The sequence below is a fragment of the Apus apus genome, chromosome 13 (genome assembly GCF_020740795.1).
Source record: "Apus apus isolate bApuApu2 chromosome 13, bApuApu2.pri.cur, whole genome shotgun sequence".
Lineage (NCBI taxonomy): Eukaryota > Metazoa > Chordata > Aves > Apodiformes > Apodidae > Apus > Apus apus.
This window is the reverse complement of record NC_067294.1, coordinates 12,588,774-12,608,197: the sequence shown is the minus strand read 5'-3', so window position 1 is coordinate 12,608,197 and position 19,424 is coordinate 12,588,774. Positions and strand designations below refer to the sequence as shown.

The following is a 19,424-nucleotide window of genomic DNA, read 5'->3' as shown; positions in this document are numbered from 1 at the left end:
CTCTGCTTACAACTTTTTACACACATTCTGGATCAATGTTACCTTGTTTCTGCAGTGTAGCCATATGTCAGGCAAAGGAAGTTGCTGTGGAAAGCATAAAGACTGGATTATGTGAAAAAGGCAGCAAGTTGTCCATTCCTTTTTATACATTGTCCCCTTGGTGTTCAGAGGCACTGCTCTCCGCATCAAGCTAAGCAGCAGAATGGGCTCTGCTCACATGTGTTTTAATCTCTTTCTGGTCAGATCTAGTGCTTCTAAGTTTAGAGAGGAGAAAAGGTACAAGGGTTAAAAGGTCTGACATGTCATTAAGCACAGCATGGCTTTTGTGTCGCTGGACAGCACCAAGAGGAACTGATATGCAAGTAGAAATAACTTAATCTTTGTCCTTTCTCAGCATAACTTTACTCTCATCAACATAAGATGTGTGGGTTGATATTATTCTGTTGTTCAAGTTGTGCAGAAAACAAGCACACAGTAAGAGTACCTTTCATGGAGTTTGCTGTATAAAGGCATAATCAAGTAAAAGTAGTCATATTTATTTTTTCTATTTAAGAAAATAGAATATTAGTTTAATTGTGTTTTTGAAAAACAGATATTTCAGTTAAACAACATTGTTTCTGTTGTGTAAAAAAAATTTGTAAAGATAGAAACCCAGCTACCGGGCACAGAATTAGAAGAGGTATCTGCAAAGAGAACAGGTTTGGGTTTTTTTATATATTGAGAAACAAGATAATTGTATTTGTAGTTGACATTCTGCAAATAGTTTTGTAAAATGCTTTTTCAATTGCAGGGTATATGGGGGGACTCTCCCATTTCATTAGTATTCTGGGTGGTTGGGATGTGCCAGCTAAATACAGCCATCCTGTGGGAGCTTGCTGTAGTCATAGCAACTGGACTGCAGTTTCATATAGCTGGGTAGAGAAGGTTTGGCATATCTGAAGGACAAGGTTCTTAGTAAACAGTTGCTAGCTAATTACTCCTTGTGTTTCTTAAAAAAACAGCACTAAAAATTATTCAGTAAAAAGGTTAAGGAACTCTGTGATGATTTTCAGTCAGTTGTACATGACTGGTGATTTGCTGGTAGTTTTGAGTTATGTCTTGCTTCCTTTTATGCCTACCAAATGCTCAGCATTAGAGCCAGTTCTGTTGGGCAGCTACAGCTATGGGTAGAATCACCAATATCTCCTGTAAGTTGTGAGAACCCTATAAATGAGATATATTGCTACACTGTTACCTCTCATAGTTGCTCAAGCTTCTCATGTTTGACTGGAAGCTTACTGAAATAATGGAAGTTCTTAAAGTCACCTGAATGTGATCTGGTTTAAGCTCAAAGAATGATGAGATATACTGAAGACAGTCAAGAGATTTCCTTATAACATTCAGTAAGACTTGAGTATCTAATTCCTTTGAATTTATCTGGAAGTCTTAGCTGAAATGAAGTTATTTTTTTATAATCAAGTCTGAAATTAAATCCTAAATAAATCACTGGCATCCACATTTTTAGTGAAGTCACAGTAAAATATAGGGCAACTAAGTTAAAATCACATTTATTTCAGTTTGACTAGATAAAGGAGAGAATGTTGTAATTAGGGTTGGAGTTTTATTTCTGAAGTCAGATACATTATGTTGTTTTCAATATGGTTATTTCAGTTCATGAGACAGATCTTGTGTAGGCTCAGAGAACTACTCTAGCTGTTCTGATGTCTGCATAATTTTTCTTCAAAAATGCATTACAGTTCTTTAATATTTTTTTTTTCATATACCTGCAGGAATCTGCACAACTCACCCTGTCCTTCAGGTTCATGTCTGCTTTCAAAGTAAATAGTCTTCCTGCTTGTCAGTCTTCAGACAGGTAATCTTTCCAGGTTTTCGGCAGAAAAAGTCTCCCTTTCCCATGCAATCTGTAACCAACGAGCTGCTTTGAAGTAAGTAGTCTTACAGCTTTTTTGGTTTTCAGAAGTAGCAGATGTGAGACTTGTGAACACAGTTGCTTTCAAACCAGCAAGGAGCACAATTCCAAATCTGAAACTGAATCTAGTAAATACCGTACTGAAGCTTAACAGGCACTTAACAACACTAGTTTAGTCATTGTGTTTGCTTGGATGGCTTGAGTGTAAAAAGGTAATCTCTAAAAACAAATTCTTGAGCGTGTGGAGGCACAAGGTATATGTAAAAGTGATCTGGAGGACTTGAGCCAATAAACCTTTGCATATATGCTTAAGTGTACCCCAAGTGACTTGAATTGCTTCCCCCAGACTCAGGATAAATGCAAAGGGTTTGTTTCACTTAAGAAAATTCTACAGCACTTAGTTTTATATAATGATTTATTAGTATATGCTTTACCACTTTGTGCTTCACTTCCTCATTGATGTAAGCAACAATACAAGTACTCCTTCCTTCTTTATGCTGATCTCCACAGTAGGTGATTAGTTAAATGTGAATTGTGTGAGTTTCATCTGTCTATTTTATGCATTAAGGTTGTTGCTGAGGACATAAACTAAATGGGGGCAGACACTGCTGATAGGACTATCATCAGCCAGATGCCTTGGAATTAAACCTGAATTATCAGTATTGCTACATCCCAACTATCACTTGCTGAATCTCCCATTAACTAATGCTAGAGTAGGACATAAGCTCAGGTGCTAATTGCACTTTTCCTACAAGATGCATCCTGGCAGTTCTATTTTAAGTTTTTGTTATAATCAAAACTTCTCTCTGGTAGAGCTTGGCTTCAAGATCATAATTAAATATGTTTATTATATCTATTTTTAAATATAATGTAATTTTTAGTATGCAAACATTTCTTATTCTCTGTACACATGTAAATGTAACCCCCTTCCCCTTGAGTACAGAAATGTCTTGTTTTAAATTGTTACATGTAGCACTGAAAGGATAAGCACATAAAGAAAATGTGCTGTCTTGTTTTTTAAGAATATTACACCTGTTATTTTGTTATTGTAGCTATCAAATTAAACCACAGAATATTGCCTCTGTTAGTTGGAAGTCCCGCAGGCCTTAGATTATCTTCAGAGATGAGGTTCATATTCCCTAAATTTCCAACAGAAATCATTACAACTGCTACGAAATAATGCTTTGAATTCTCCTTAGGTTTCTTCTTTCTGGTTTTCCTTTATGATCATGCTTGCTGCTGAATATTTTATGTTTTTGTTTGTGATGAGACATCATCTAACATAAATTCTGACATCCTTTCACTAACACAGAAATGTTTACAACTGCTATCTAATGAAATTTAGGACAAAATATGAAGAAAATTAATTATCCACTAATGTGAACTATTTGCAGCTAATTCAAATTACCACCTTTCATCAGTTCCCAGAACCCTCTAAAGAACAAATATTAATTTTTCTAGACATCAGCAGACTAGTGCAAAAGATTTTCTAATTAAGTAGTCTTTTTGCTAATGTTTACGTCTGATGTAATTGAAAAATAATTCCATAAAGTAATATCCATGAAGATGGAGGTTTTACTAAAACAGTATTTTTTACAGAGCTACATAAAATGGAGATTTCTGCCCACATTTCATTGAAAAGTTGCGCTTTTATTTGTATGTAAAGGAATTTGCAGCTATTTGATGTTAAAATAGTGCTCATAGGTGTATCATTATAGCAAATGAAGCTACCTTCTTTGTGTAAAAATATTTTAAGGTATATTCAGGTTCTTTTAGTTATATCATTAAATATTGCTGGAATACTATTTCTCTTAGCAGCATAATACTGCTTGCCTTAGACAGGAAACATCAGCAGTAATTTCAGTCTTTAGTGCTTCCTTCTCTTGAAGGCCAGTGAGCAAAGGGACATTCCCAGAGTCCCAATCCTGCAAGCCTTGCTTGGCTTCTTTGCTTCTCCCTGGTTGCTCTCTATGCAAGAAGAGAAGATGACTGAGCAGAGGCAAGCTGGAATGATGACCTTTTAACATAGGTCATAGGCAAGACATACATAGACATAAGGCCAGAGCCTGGAAAAAAACTTGAGCCATCACAGTGCTGCTGTACCCCTATATTTGTTGCCTCAGGTCTGATAGAACTGCAGCACCACTCTTGAAAGATTCCTATTGATGTGTTGAATCTGTCAAATTATTCCAAAAACAGTATTTTAAGTAAATTTTCAGGTTTTCTCTGTATTTACTTCATTATTTTCTCATACAGAATTACCAGATAAAACTTCCATAAAATTGGATTTGGAAGCTTTTGGGTACATGACATGTTTGTGGTTCCCTTATTACTATTGATCCAACCAGGCCACAAATGGTTTCTCCCCTCATTCCTTACTAAAACCTCCCTAGGTAGCAATTGCATTTTTAGTGTTTTAATTAGCTTCAGTCAATTTATATGATGGGTTTGTCTTCCTTGTCACTTCAGTATGATCTCATTCTCCTTCCTTTATCAGCCTTTGTATGTTGTTCCTTAACAAACATGTTCATGTTGTTCACTTTGCAGCAGGGAAGAGAAGCAGTACATATTGCGGCATTTGGACTCAGGCATTCCTTTGAGGATCTAGCCCAGACTTGTAAGCCATTTCTGAAGAACAAAGCTTGTTCTGTCCTTGACTGAATACTGCAAACATTGCATGTCTTGCAATACTGTCATTCCCAGAGAACCTGAAGTGGTGGAAGCCTCTAAGCTATATGCACTTGCTCCTAAAGGGTGGTGTGTCATTGCTAAGTATGTTCAGCATATGGTGATCAGGGAGAGATTTACATCACATTAGTAATAGAAGAGAGTTTTCAAACTTGAAGGCATGAGGAGTTTTTGGGGTTTTGTCTTTTTTCTTTTTGCTGTCCTAAGAACACCAAGTGCAGCGTTAATATTTAGGAGTTTGGATTGAAATTGTGCTACTTGGGAAAAGACTGCATTAAACCACAAAGGAGCTCCAGCATTGCTGAACTTTGCAGTTTGGTAAAATACGCTTACACACTTCAGTTAAAAAAGACAGCTAAAAATAGTTAATACAGTCTGAATATGCATAAAGTACTTTAAGGTGTCAAGCTGTCATCTCTGTTGGGTGAAAAATTAAATGTAAGCTAAAAATGTTAGAGGCCAGACTATGGCACCCTTCTAAATTTTGCAAAGTAATGTAGGTAAGCAGCTTCTGAATCCATGTCTTTGCTAAAGCGCAGTTGACACAGTAACCAGAGGAGAACCATGATGACAAGGATTTTTCATATTATTTATTGTGCATTCTTACATGCTGTAGTTCACGTGTTATATATGTAGTAAGAACATTTGTAATACTTCTTTTGTCACATTTGTAACATATATGTTACAAGCATAACATTACTATCTCTTGGTTCATTTCTGAGCAAATTCAAGTCTGTTTTTAAAATCTGTTTACTTCGTTTTCCAGTTTGTCCAGGTGATTGTGAATTCTAGGTCTCTGCTCCAATGTGCATGGGCTCTTTCTTTTTTTGGTCAGAGCTGCATAATTAAGAAACTTTTTTCCCTTTAATTAGTATAATGGAAATATTTAATAGAACCAGACCTCCAAATCGCCCTGTGTATCTCCAGAGAGTATGTTTTACAATTTGATGATAAACTATTATAAACTATTTCATAGGCACAGTAATCCCAAACATTTTTATACCTATTCCTCATTACTTTTATGGTGACTGTACTTCCCTCGTTCACCTATTAGAATATATTGTGTCAAAACCTCTACTAAAATTGAAATACATAAGATTTCTTCCTGATTCAGGTATTCCTCTTTAATGGACACTTTTTGACCTTTCAGTTCTTCACAGGTATTTACTGAGCTTTACTAGTCTGAATTGTTGCAGCTAGTTCAGTAAATTAATTAGTCATTATTAGCAGCTGAATTATTTTAACTTGTTTTTCTTTATTCGAAGTTGAGATTTTACTCTTTTCCACAGCATTAACTGTTCCAACTACCTGCTTCAAGTTAACATTTTAAAGGAAAAATATCATGCAACATGTGAGCAGTCCTGGCATTCTGTCATTTTCTTCTCCCATCTCTTCTAGACTGACAACTTACCTGGCTGCTAACATCTGCAATGATTTCTAGTCTTTGATATCTTTGCTGGCTTCTTTCCATCTTATGCTTTGACCTTTCTAATTTTCTTTCTATACACTCCTCTGGTATTTTTAGTATAATTGACCTATTTCCACTGTTTGTGCTGATTTAGTTATTTTCAGCTTCTGTATTGAGATAGTTTGTGCTTGTTCATGCACCATTAGCATTGTTTGTGGAGCTGCTACTCCTTTTATTTCTTTTTTTCTTGTCTTATGAACCCTTACGTAGGGATTTCTTAAATTATTCAACACTTGTTTTCTTGAAGTCTGTTTCCATTGTGCTATCCAGCCTCCTTCCGTTTCATAGTTTAATTTACTGTTATTATACCATGGTTATTGTCATCCCAGCTGCATTTCACTGTGATCAGTCAATTCTTCTATTTTAATGATATAATAGTCTTTGCACTGACTGCTTTTTTCTGCCTCCTGTGTATGCATTTGTAATACTTACCACTGCCATAACTTCCAGATTAATTCAGGTTGTACTGCATTCATTATCTTGTTAAAAATTGGGTGACGTAATTCGTTGTATACAAGGGAATGTAGTGGTAGGACAAGGGGTTATGGCTTTATACTGTGAGAGGTTAGATTTAGGTTAGACGTTGCGAATAAATTCTTCACTATGAGGGTGGTGAGACACTGGAACAGGCTGCCCAGAGAAGCTGTGGATGCCCCCTCTCTGGAGGTGTTCAAGGCCAGGCTGCATGGGATTTGGAGCCACCTGATCTAGTGGGAGATGTCCCTGCCCTTCCAACCCAAACCAGTCTTTGGTTCTGCATATTGTGATTTGCATAATTGTGGTATTGATTCACAAAAGTTTTCCACTGTATTTTTATGGTTTAGTCATCTGCAATGGACACTTACATGTTTAACACGCAAGTTCAAGGTCCCAGACTATCAGCAAAGATAATTTACCACATTTCCATCTCAAGACAAGTGTCATCTATGAATATGCTAGTCTTTTCCATTGCAGTAAAGTGTCTAATTTGCTAAACTTCTGTAGTAATAGTCATTAAGTGCTTGTTAAGAACTCTTGTTCAGCTTCTCTTGCCCCACACTTCTTGCATTAATGTACATTTTGTTCAAGTGTAAGTCAGATGGAGGCATCCATCATTTGTCTCATTTCCTTCATAGTGTCCAAGCTTCTGGGTTTGATGATTATGCATGTTTTTATCTTGATTATTGCAATCCAGGGCTATGGTAACCAAAGATGAATTTGAAAAAGCTCCTGCTTAAAATATCTGTAAGAAGTTTTTGATTGCAGCATAAAATACTGGTGTCATAAATCTCCTATTTGTTCTCTTGACCTCTGGACTTCATTAGCAAAGGGCAGTGCCCAGAGGTTCAGAAGCAGGTTCAGTCCTTGTTGAAACATAAAAGAGGGAGAGACTATTCATGCATGACGATATTACATAATGTGACACTACACCTTTAACTGAATTTAAATGGTAGTGGTGGGAAGGAAGAGAGGGGTTTAGTCATGGTTTTTATTCTGCTACTTTAAATTCATGCCTGCCTCCTTGGACTTTCAGAACAGAGCTACTTTTAGTGCTGCTTTGTGGTTACATTATGCTATCATTCAAAGTGAAGCAGACATTTTTGAAAGGAAATGAAAAACATGTTCCTAGAATTACACAGTGCTCTATTTATCCCTATAGATATATGCATTACTTTTTACTTTGTGTATAATTTTCATTTGCCATATGTGCAAGCTTGGTTAATCATCGGTTTATATTATGTGTTGTCATAAACAGGCCTCTATTAACATGCTTGTTGTCCTGCAAGTATGTGTTTTTTTTCTACATTTGCAGGCCAGGAAAAGTAGTTGTTTTAGCACTTTTTCAGTGAACATGAGCAATTTAAAATAGTGCATCACAGTGTGACATACGCAATATTGCTAGTCTGTAACAAAGATGTTAAGTGACTTAGAAAATATAGTAATATAGTTACAGTATGAACAGCAGGACTAATTCTGTAAGTTGGAGGTTGTGTGAACTTAAACTGCACTGTGTCCCTCAGTGTTTACACTTCAAGCAAGCATGAGAACCAAAAGGCTCCTTGGAGTTAGAGACATGAGAAAAACACTTAGAACTATAGAATCCAAGAGTGGCTGAGTTTGGCAGGGACCCCTGGAGATTATCTAGTTAAAACCCTCACAGCAAGATCATTTAAGCAGGTTGCCTGTGACTGTGTCCAGTTGGGTTGTGAACATCTCCAGTGACAGAGAAGCCACAGCCTCTGGGCAAACTGTTCTAATGTTTAATCCAGCCTTACAGTAAAACACTTCCTTATGTTTAAACAGTATTTCTTGTATTTCAACTTGTGCCCATTTCCTCTTGCGCTGTCACTCGATACTACTGCGAAGAGTCTGTCTCTGCCTTCCGTACAAACTTCTATCAGCTATTTACACACAGATAGGATCTCCCTAAGTCTTCTTCCCTAGGCTGAGCAGTCCCAAGTCTCAGCCTTGTCCTGGATGTAGGATGCTCCAAGCCCTTCAGCATCTTAGTGGTTCTTCACTGGACTCAGTCCATGTCCCTCTTGTACCAGGTAGCCCGGCCACTGGACCCAGCACTCTGAATGTGTCTCAAGTGGTGAGCAGAGGAGGAAGAGAATCACCTTCATCAACCTGCTGACAACTCTAATGCAGCCCAGGGTGCTGTTGGACTCCTTTGCTCCAAGAGCATGTCGTTAGCTTTCTGTCAACTTGTTGCCCACCAGGGCTCCACGTGGTTTTGCACACACATGCATTCTAGGTGGTTGGCCCCAAGCACTGATGCCTGGGGTTATTCCACCCCCAGTGGGCAGTACTTGTTTTTTCATTTGTTGAACTCCATGAAATTCTTGTTGGCCCATTTCTTCAATCTTTAGAGGTCCCTCTGAATGGCTGTGCACCCATCTGCTTTATTTTCATATTTCTCACAGTTTCATATAATCTAATAACTAGAAAGGGATCCACATAAACACAGTGAGATTCATATTTCTATGCTTTCAGACTGTGTGTACCAAGGAAAACTGAACTGCACAGATCTCTGCTGGTTTTAGATGGTTCTGGGTTTTCTGAAATGGAAAAGACAGTGAAAGTCACTGTCTGGGTGATAAACACCCCAGGGGAATACTCCCAGTACCTAAGTGCTTGAAAAAACAAGGCCCTGCACTCTGTTGTTCTGGCTGCTAGCTCTGGTTGCCTTCAGAGAGAGCAATCTTCTGTTCCTGAGGTGTCCCTGCCTATAGCAGGGGAGTTGGACTAGATAATTTTTAAAGGTTCCTTCCAATCCAAACCAATCTATAATTCTCTGATTGTGGGTGGAATTTTTAGTAGGGGCTACAGCAGTAAGACAAGGGGTGTTTTTTTGAACAAGAAGAGGGTAGATTTAGACTAGATATAAGGAATAATTTTTTTATGATGAGGGAGGTGAAGCAGTGGAACAGGTTGTCCAGAGAGGTGGTAGATGCCTTGTCCCTGGACAAGTTCAAGGGCAGGTTGGATGGGGCTCTGAGCAACCTGATCTAGTTAAAGAGGCCTGTTTTCATTGTGGGTAAAACTATTCAATGATTCTATGATTCCTATGGGAAATTTCATTAAATGCTTCTCAGTACATATGAATTTTGCATTGGTTTTCACATTGATCATATTTAGACATCATGGGATATAAATGTCCAACATGACACAGTAGTTAAAAATAATTATAGTTAAGATGATGCTGGATATAGATTGTCACCGTATCTTCTTTACTGCTTTTTAATTCTCTTTCAGGAGAGAGTATAACATGCTCTGGGAATTTTGTAGTACATTTTTTGACTTAATACCTACTGTAGTGTCACGCGGTGTTCCACCTCAGCATAGAGATGCAAGTATTCATAAAAAATGGTCTTCCTGGGTAAAAACTGTTGTGATTGTTCTAAGTGAAATAAGAGAGAAATAGGGAAAGGGTGTTCTGAACGGGAGTGCACATCATTTGCTTAAATTGGGAAGTTCATTTATATCTCTTGGAAAATTACAAATGGAAAAATAGGGGCAGATTGTTTTTAGATTACAAACAATTTCTGGGAAGAAATTCAAACTAATTCAAATGGACGGCTCAGAAGAGAACAAGACAATATTCAAGGACAACTAGGTAGAACAAAACTGCAAGGTAAGGTTAATTGGTAAGCCTCAGAAGTCTTTCTATCAGATTTAACCACCGAGCACATCTAAATAATGCTGAGAAAACTGAGAGAGTGTACACACAGCATTTAGGTGCCATGATGATTGCATTTCAGCTTAAATAGAAAAGCTAACTAACAGCAATAATCTTCCCATTTATTCATGTGCATGAAGAAAAGGGCATCTAGAATTAAATCTGAAGGAAAGCTCATGATCCCATGTCTAGAGCATTCAACTTCAGTAAAAGGATGGGTCCCTCAGAATTTCTGGGCTGCTTATGGTTCTAGTTTATTCTGACTACTAGCTTGAGAGAAATCTTCTTGGCTTTCCCTGATGAAGCAAAAGTAGAAGCCTTGGCAACTCAGACTTACTAGGATTTTTTTTTATTTTTTTTTTTTAAATGAGCAATATCTTTATTTGCATTACAGTTTTTATAACATACTTAGCAGCAACCCTTTGACATGTATTTTATGAAAATTAATATGTGAAATCATAGCTGTAAAGCACTGTTTTATAGTTTTTATCTACATATAGCAGACAAACCCATCATTATCCAACAATTGAAGTGCATAAATTATTAATTTTTAATAAAAAATAAACTACTCATTCTCTATTTAACTCTGTAATCAAGATTGTTCCAGTATATCATTATATCTCATGAGATTTCAAACCCTAACTGGGTTTAAATTGCCATCGTATTAAAATAAATTGATTCTTTGGAATATATAATTAATAAATGTGCAGGGCTTTATAGTGGTTGTTCTCCAGTAGTTAACTATACAAAAAAGTATACTAACGTATATGAAGGGCTCAGTCCAATGTATTTCATTTGTGGAGCTTTCTCTGCTGATCTACTGATCAATGAAAAACAGGATCATGCTTTAGTCTATTGATAGGCATGAGTTGTTGTGGAGCTTTGAAGAGATTTATCCCTTGTCCAAGACATTATTAAGCTCACCACTGGGATTCTTGTAGATGAGCAAGCTTGTATGAAGTGATTTTGCCATAGAGACTGATGGAGTTAATCCTCTTAACCCTGATGAATGCTAGTGAGTGCAATGGATGTATAAAATCCATAGGTTTTTTTTGAACTTTCCTGAATAGATTCTAAAAATCTGAGGAAAGGAATAAAAAATGGTAGTGAATCCACAGATCTGCTCTGTGGCTCAATCACATTGATCGATCACAAGGAAGCAACCCCACTGATTCCTTGTCATTTTCAAATTCTGCTCTGCCAGCCAGTGGGGTGTATGTATAAGTAATAATAGATGTGTGTGGATCTGTGTGTGTATTTATATATCTGTGTACAAATATATGCACACACATACTTCCCTGCTTACATGGTTAACTCCCACCTCACTGCTCCATAGTCACCAAACAGACAGTTCTTTGAGAGGTTTTAGTAGAAGGTTCCTTTGCAAATGGACTGTTTGTAAATAGCAGTAAGGAAAATATATCAGACTTTCAAACAGATTGATGTAGTTACTTCCAGATACTTTGAAGCCAAGATAAATTATACATGTTTTTAAAAAGTATGTATGAACAGCTCTGGCGGATCTTGAATGGTCAGTTCCTCCAAAGGTTTTTTTTAAAAAAATTATGCATTTTAAAAAAGAAATGCTCATAACTCTAGAAGTGTTTGTTAGTTATTAGACCTGATATAAACACACAATGCATTGCAAACAGACAAAATACACATCAGGAGCAATCCTTGTGTTTATTTTCCACTTAGGAAAGTTTATATATAAGAAAGGTAAAAAAAAAAAAAAAAAGTGGAATAGTGATTATGAATAGACCAAGTTTCTCCAAAACATTCATCTGGTGCATCATATGTGGCCCAGCAGACATAAAAAAACCCCTAAATTGGCTACACAGAACAGAAGGACCTCTGAATTATAAACAGCTTAACTGTTGACTGAAATTTTAAATGCAGAGATTTATGATGATTTCTTAAACATTCAATATTGTGGAAATGGAAATAAAATGCATATAAATTAAAAATTTATTTTACATCTACTAAATTAGATTCAAGCTCATATCTTACCATCTACTGGCAAAACCGGTCATAGCTCACTATACATACATGCATACATGTATTTATTTTAGGTAAACAGAATCTGGCACTTGGAAGCTGGTGCAGACCTCTGAGAACTAGAGGACTGTTTGTTCATTTTTATCTTATGCTTCAACTGTACATTCTACCCTTTTTTCATGGCATTAAGGCAGAAATATTAGCCTCATTATTTTCAAATGGAGTTCCAATCCTTAGTGCAAATTCTGAAACTGAATTTTGCAGATATCTCCAGTGCCTCTAAATGGTGTTCAAGAAACACCTGTGGAGGAACCACAGTTAAAGGAACATGTGTCCCCGACCTCAGGAGCTGGGTGAGTCAGCTCATGGTTTATCCCAAGGATGACTTTTGCTGTGCATCATTCTCTCTTCAAATTTTTTTCAATCTTTCTACCCTGCTTCTTCTATTTTACGGCACAGGTTAGCTAAGAAAAGGATGTAGTGTTTTCCACTGTGAGGATTTTTTTAGTTATTTTTGTAGATTCTTGATTAAGTTTTTGTATGTAACTGCTAATGCCTCTCTTCAGAGAGGCTGAAAGACAAGGTTCTCTTGAGACCAAGAGAAACACCTTGTTTTTTTTCCTGTGTGTTTTTTTGTACAAATCATGATGGTAATATTTCTAACAAATTATTTGCACTCTATGGATTAATTACACCTATAAACTACTAATCTTGTTCTTTGCTGCCATAGTTTCTAAATCCATGCCATTAGAACTTTAAATACACACACACACACATCTCAAAATACTTTTACAGCAGCGGTTGCTACATTATGTTTTGGGATCTCCTACTAGAGTTACACTTTGGAAGTTCGTTGGTCTGTACTTCCTGTAATAAGGATTCCACTATACGCCACTTGACTGCTGTGACTTAGTACTGACATATATAACCAGAAGTAAACTCCATTTAGATGATTATTCTTTTTCTTTGAAACCCAGCCTGATGCCATTAATACTTGAAGAAATATATTGGCAGTACCACACTATTTTTTAAAAAATGAAATATGAAGCCACGTACACAAAAATGAAAACATTATGTAATCAGGATTTTTAATGACAAAACAATCTCTTTTGCTTGGATCCATGCATCATATGGATAGCCAAAATAGTAAGAACTACTACTTAAGAATTTAAAGCTTTGTAAAATGACTCTCTATAATTTCTTTAAATTTCACTTTAAGCCCATTGTAATTTTAGGAATTTGAGACCAGAACTTTCACTAAAGAATAGGTTAATCCATTTTTAATTAGCTCCTGTACGTTCCTATTGTACCATAATTACAAAGTAAAATTAATGTAGACAATTTAAAATGCATTAACCTTCAGTGAAAAAAAAATCCAACATAATCAGAAGCAAAATTACCTGTGTATTTGTTTGCCAAGTTGTGCAAGACTGCATTTTGGAAGAATGCCTTTGCTGGCTAATATGCTAGAAGATCATAAAGAAATCTCTATACACCCTCTTACCACAATGTTGTTTAATCAGTGTTAGCATTAATTAATATAGTTGCATAGTTTTAATTCATGAAAGTAAAAATTGTATGTGAGCATGTTTTGCATAAAACTGAATAGTTTTGATGCTTGATAATCTTTGTGTTTGCTTCATTGTCACAGTGTTACAATTAATATCTCTAACATATACCTTTAGATAGTCATGTCTGTGGGAGACATAGTCTGTCCTAAAGTGTATAGTCCACTGCAAACTTTAGTCCTAAAGTGTAGCACTCATTGTTTGTTATTAGAGCTCTTAAATGGGAATAGTATAAGACAATGTGTTTCATAATTTGCAATTTTTGCCTCAACGCAATGGATAGAGTTGACAGTGGAATATGTGAAACTCCTGTTTTGTCATCTCTGCTAGAGAAAACTGTTTTTTGGCAACCCAGACTTTATCAAGATTTCATTAGTCTAGTGTTAATAAGTTAGGAGGTTATTAGAAGCTAATGTATGAAATATTAGCAAGGATTCTGCCAACTTTTCCTTTTTGATTTAAAAAACCTATAGGGATAAGTGCAAATGCTCTGACTTGTTCGAGGTCTATGTGAAATGGGTGTCTATTAGGGAAAGTGATCCTAAGCAAAAAGACTAGGTACTCTTATTTTCTTATTCTTGGATTGTGTCAGCTAGATAAAACTTAATACATATCTATAAGACATAAAATATGTCTTCCTTTTCTCTGCTGTTATCATTAACTCAGAGTTTTTAGGCTTGAAGATGCTTGCTCTTTCATAAGTTCATGTTCAATTTTGCTTTGAAGTTTTAAAATCTTTTTCGCTAACAAGATAAGAAGCTTTGCCCAAGTTCTGTAGTTTTGAAGACTTTCTGACTTTTTAACCATTTCTAAGACTAGTCTGGGCTAAAGGAAACCAGGACAAAGCAATAAACTAACATAATAATATAAATTTGATATGCAATTTTGAGTGGCTGTGTTAAGTCAAAGTCAATATAGACTACTAAGGCTTTTAAGTCACTCAGATTGGATTTGTTCAGTATGTACATAAATAATTTTCCATTATACAGAGAATTCAAAGTACCTACATAAATCTGTGGTTTGTAGCAGCTTTTAAACAGAGAAAGGCAATGATTCAATTCACACTGATACAGGCATAATTATGGAAGTCAGTGGGGATGGAACTTTTGAAGTTTCAGGGCACATAAAAATAGTGTGTAACCTGAATTTTAATGCTTAGTATTTTAAATGCTTTCTGTCAGTCCCAGCACGTTCCAAGCATGCTGAAGTTCTCCTTTGACTTAGTGCCCCTGTAAGGTGTAATAAGTGCTGACTCGTACGTGTCCTATATGTATCTCTACTGGGGAGTGGAAAGGACTGTCCAGTTTACAAATTCTAGTACTTCCCCATGGGAAGCATTTGTGACTTCTCATATGAGGCATGCATTATGTGTTAATCTGAATAATTAAATGCCTGCTTCCACAGAAATGTACTTGTAGTACTGCAGAGGACAACAGCAAAGCTTCTGAGGGTGTATGGAGAAATGAATGGGACTCCCCCACTGCAGGGGTGGTGGGCCTTTTTCTGTCTGCAAGGAAATGTTCAAGTGACGTTTGGAAGAATGAGGCTGTATGCAGTATCTTTTCATCCTTTAAACACAGATGGTAACAGTAAGATCTTTAATAGGTTGTAGTTTGTTTTTTTTTTCACACATATATTTGTATTTAACGCACATAGTAAATATATCCAGTTAATATTTTTATGGCACACCATTGAAAAAAAGATAACTGCAGAAAAAATAGACCTCTTTGTCTCTCCTTGAGCTTCTTTCCTTCCAAATTCCATGAGAAAACTAGGAATCCATTTCTCTTTCTAATAATGCATAGTGTCTCAGGTATCTTAACTTTTTCATACAAAAATACCCACCCAAAATCAAATGATTTTGTGTTTTGTTCATGTAGGACTAAAAAGTTCAGGGAAACTGTTAAGAAACATCTTCACCTTGCCATGAATACTCTTTGTTTTTGTGGAGTTTCAAATAATGTAAAAAAAAAGCAAGTTCCTTCTTTCTTTCGTTTTTCTTTTCATTAGCTTTTTTCTTCTCATTGTCACTGTTGGTGTACTAGGCAGAGGGAGTAATTTGGCCGGATATTATCTTTTTAAGCCCAGTACCATGCTCCCCTTTTCCAGCTTAATAGAGAGCAGGAAAATTACTTTCTCTGCTTGACACCTGTAACTAAGTTAGATGTCTTTTCTTTGTAGACTCTCAATCAAGGTACAGGTATTGCTACAGCCTATATAGCTTGGGTTTACTTCAGTTCTGGAGGAATTAGGAGGGTTTTTTAAAATGTGTGTTTGTTTTTCCCTGGGAAAGGAGTCCTCTGAAATAGAAGAGTCAAAGCATTACTTCAAAAATTATCAGTTAAAATGTCTGTTGACCAGCTCCTGCCTTGTGGATAAAAAAGCAGCAGTGCTAATGTGTTTTTAGTGCAAAGCTGGCTTCTCAAATGTGTTCCTTCAGCACACTGTGGTGTGCTCATGCACTCTTCCAGTTTCCTCCCTCCCCCCAACTCAGTAGTCATAAATTAATCTTAAATTCTGCAGGATTCCTGATCTTATGAGTAGTATAACTACAAGAAGGTGCAGTACTTCTGGCAGAAGTTTTTAATACTTTTGCCTTTAATATTTACATTTGGCTTTTGTCAGAGGGAAGGTATTCAGGAAGATGCATCTTTGGACTGATCAGGTGTGGCACTTCTTTGATATTATGTTCTCAAGTTTGAAGAATAATTCTCATTTTTGGTTATTTAAGTAACATTGCAATGAGCATACTTTTTTCTTTCTGTTTGGTAGACAAAGCCAAAATGATGTTGATACTTGGACAGTCTTCTTCCTGGGTATCCATTAGGAGGGAAGGGTTTTGTAATGTTATGTACTCATAGCCCAGCTGAGCCTCCTCCTCTTCAGCTGCCTACAAACCTTTGAGTACGAAGCATCATGAACTGTGACAATAGTGTCTAAGGTTGTTTTGGAACTACTTGTCCATGGCAAGCTATGTAGGAATCTGAATACTCCCATTTTTTAAGTTAATAAGAAATTATCTTCTATTTATATTTTTAATGTTTATCTTTTGGTTTTTTGTGTTGTTGTTTTTTTTTTCTGTTGTAATTCTCTGTGACTACAAATACCCTTTAAAAAGGGTATTCATTTCAGACTGGTAAAAAGCAGGTTTGGTACTGCATAAAAGGTGCAACAAGTTGCTTGGGAATATTGTGGAATGTGAAAAGAAGAATTTAATACCTATGAAATGTGTTTGTGCTTGATAAGTAGAAAAGAATTGTTTCCTCAATGAGTCACTCATCTCTTTCTTCACAAGTATGAAAGTGACAGAAGCTTCACAGTTACAATGTGAAATTCAGAAGCCTTCAAAACATTTGCTACAGAAGAGGAAATTCTGCAACTCTGTTTTCCCTGTGTAGTTTTCAGTAGCACACCATTCAATTATCATCAGCATTATATAAAATTATTACTTTCACTGAACTATTTTGAGTACAAATGCAATAAATTGTCTGGAAAGAAAGGGCACATTTTCAAGATTAAATTGTTCAGTTTTGTGAATGAGAAGGAACCCTTGGGAAGTAAAAGTACCTCCTCTCAAAGTGCTAGTCTCAAGTGTACTCTTACCGCTTGATCCAATCCCTAGTGAACCCAATGACAAGTTTCTGTTAGAGACTTGAGAAGAATTAGATACAACCATGTACATCTCTCAACTACGTGTTTCTGCAGAAGAGCTAGTTATTTAGTGCAGAGAAAAAGGACAATGGGCACTATAGAGGGAAGACAAGTAGTTCACAAAGAACAAAGTGTAATAGGACAATGAAATACCAACACAACTCCAACATTTCAAACATACGGAGCGGGACACTGCATCCTGTTTATTTCTCTTAGGCTCCCTGGGCTTGATATAGTCATCTATACCATTTAACTTAGTGGCAAGGGGCATTAAGCATCTTGTAGCTTAGTCATTTTGTCTGGTTGACAATAACTGAGCTATGTTTTCTTAACGGTTGGTAGGATATTTAGAAGCTGTTGAGCCAAGCACAGGGTGACAGTACGTATCCTTTCAGCAGGTATGGGAACTCTCCACAGCATGTTCTACATAATCCAGAAGGGGCATTGTAGACGTTACTTACTGTGGATGGAAAGGAAATTTGGCCTCACACAGTATAAAGGATGTGTTCATCAAGGGATACAGAGAATGTTCTGTAAATTCTGCGTCTTGGCCAAGTGATTGGTTGCCCAGTTTTCCTCTATGAGTAGACCACACACCTCAGGCTAATCCTGCCTACATTGAAGATAAGCTTCTAATTAGGCATAGAAATGAAATGCCTATTTTTCCTTATATTCCTAGGCAAGATGATTAACTCACATCCCTGAGTGGGTCTCTTTGGAAAAGCATACCATGTGCCTGTTTTCATAAATGTTTACCTGGACGAGTGACAGGCAAAAGAAAAGTCTAAACTATCCTGCTCTTATTTCTTACAGTGTAACAAATCTGGAAAAAGGTGCATTCAGTTTTCAGCTTAGAAGGTGAAATGAACTGTTCAATGGTTTGCACTTCTGCCATCTCCTTTTTCTCTGTTATCAGTAGTCACCTTGTAGGCAATCAATTATTGTAGTACAAGTTCCTAGTCTTAGTGTCATGACTGACATGGTAAAATTGCTTAGGAAAATACTATTACTGAACTAAATGGGCAAATTCTATAACACAGGCAACTGTCTGCTAGTCTGCTACTCTGGACTTGTCACAGGGAAACCCATGTTCAGTAAAAACAGAGTTACTTTAAGTTCCTGGGTACTTGTCAGCTTTTTAAAATTCTATCTCCAAGAGAAGTTTCCTTTAGAGATGTTTTGAAATAAGGTGCTATTAAAATGGAATCTAGCTTTGCATTTCAAAAAGTTACAGCCTTTAAAATGAAAATTGTTGGATTGTAAATGTTTAGAGTATGAAAGAAGTTAACACAAGAAGTGGTTTTTCCTTTAACGTCTAAACCTGTGCAAGTATTTAATGGAAATTTTCACCCACTTTGCTGATGATTACATAAGAAAGCTCATACTTTTTAATTTCTTTGCTTGCACAAAACACCTCTTTAATTAGGATTTTAAGATACGATGCTACACATTTCAGGTTATTCAAATAAATTCTGGATCTTTCTGATTAACTAGAAAATGGAGATGAATCATGTCACCTTTAACAAATGTATTCCAAAATATAATGGAATAGCTACAGAATTTATGCAATCAAGCTTCTCTCATACAATAGTGTTTTTAATAAGATTTGAGGGCTTAAAATTGACATGGCTGTAATTAAAATTCTGCATGCTGATCTACCAAGGCATGCACATATCTCTGTTATTAAGTCCACTCTACCAAAAAAATGAAGAAACACACTCTGAAATGTATTAAAAAAAAATAAAAATCAAGTGTACATATTCCAAGTTGGGATATCAGCACTGAGAGAGCCCCTGTAGTGACCGACTGGAGTCAGCAAATTAAAGAATATACCTAAAAAGTTTTAATTGTTTGATTTGTCAGTCTACTGACATGATTATTCACCTGCATGTTTGTTGTTTCTGTTGCATATATACAGCTCTGATTAATCTGATATTAAATCATACTGTGCTTATAGTATCTGACAGGAAATTGTGGTTA

The 19,424-nt window shown here is 36.2% G+C and overlaps 1 long non-coding RNA gene across 1 annotated transcript in view; it reads left to right on the top strand.

Moving 5' to 3' along the window:
• LOC127390036 (uncharacterized) overlaps nucleotides 1-4,526 on the top strand; it is a 93,353-nt gene extending 88,827 nt beyond the window's left edge. Inside the window, exons 3-4 of the long non-coding RNA XR_007890798.1 lie at nucleotides 1,770-1,925; nucleotides 4,457-4,526. This is a non-coding gene — a long non-coding RNA (uncharacterized LOC127390036). The remainder of the gene's footprint in view (nucleotides 1-1,769; nucleotides 1,926-4,456) is intronic.
• Nucleotides 4,527-19,424: the final 14,898 nt, after the last annotated feature.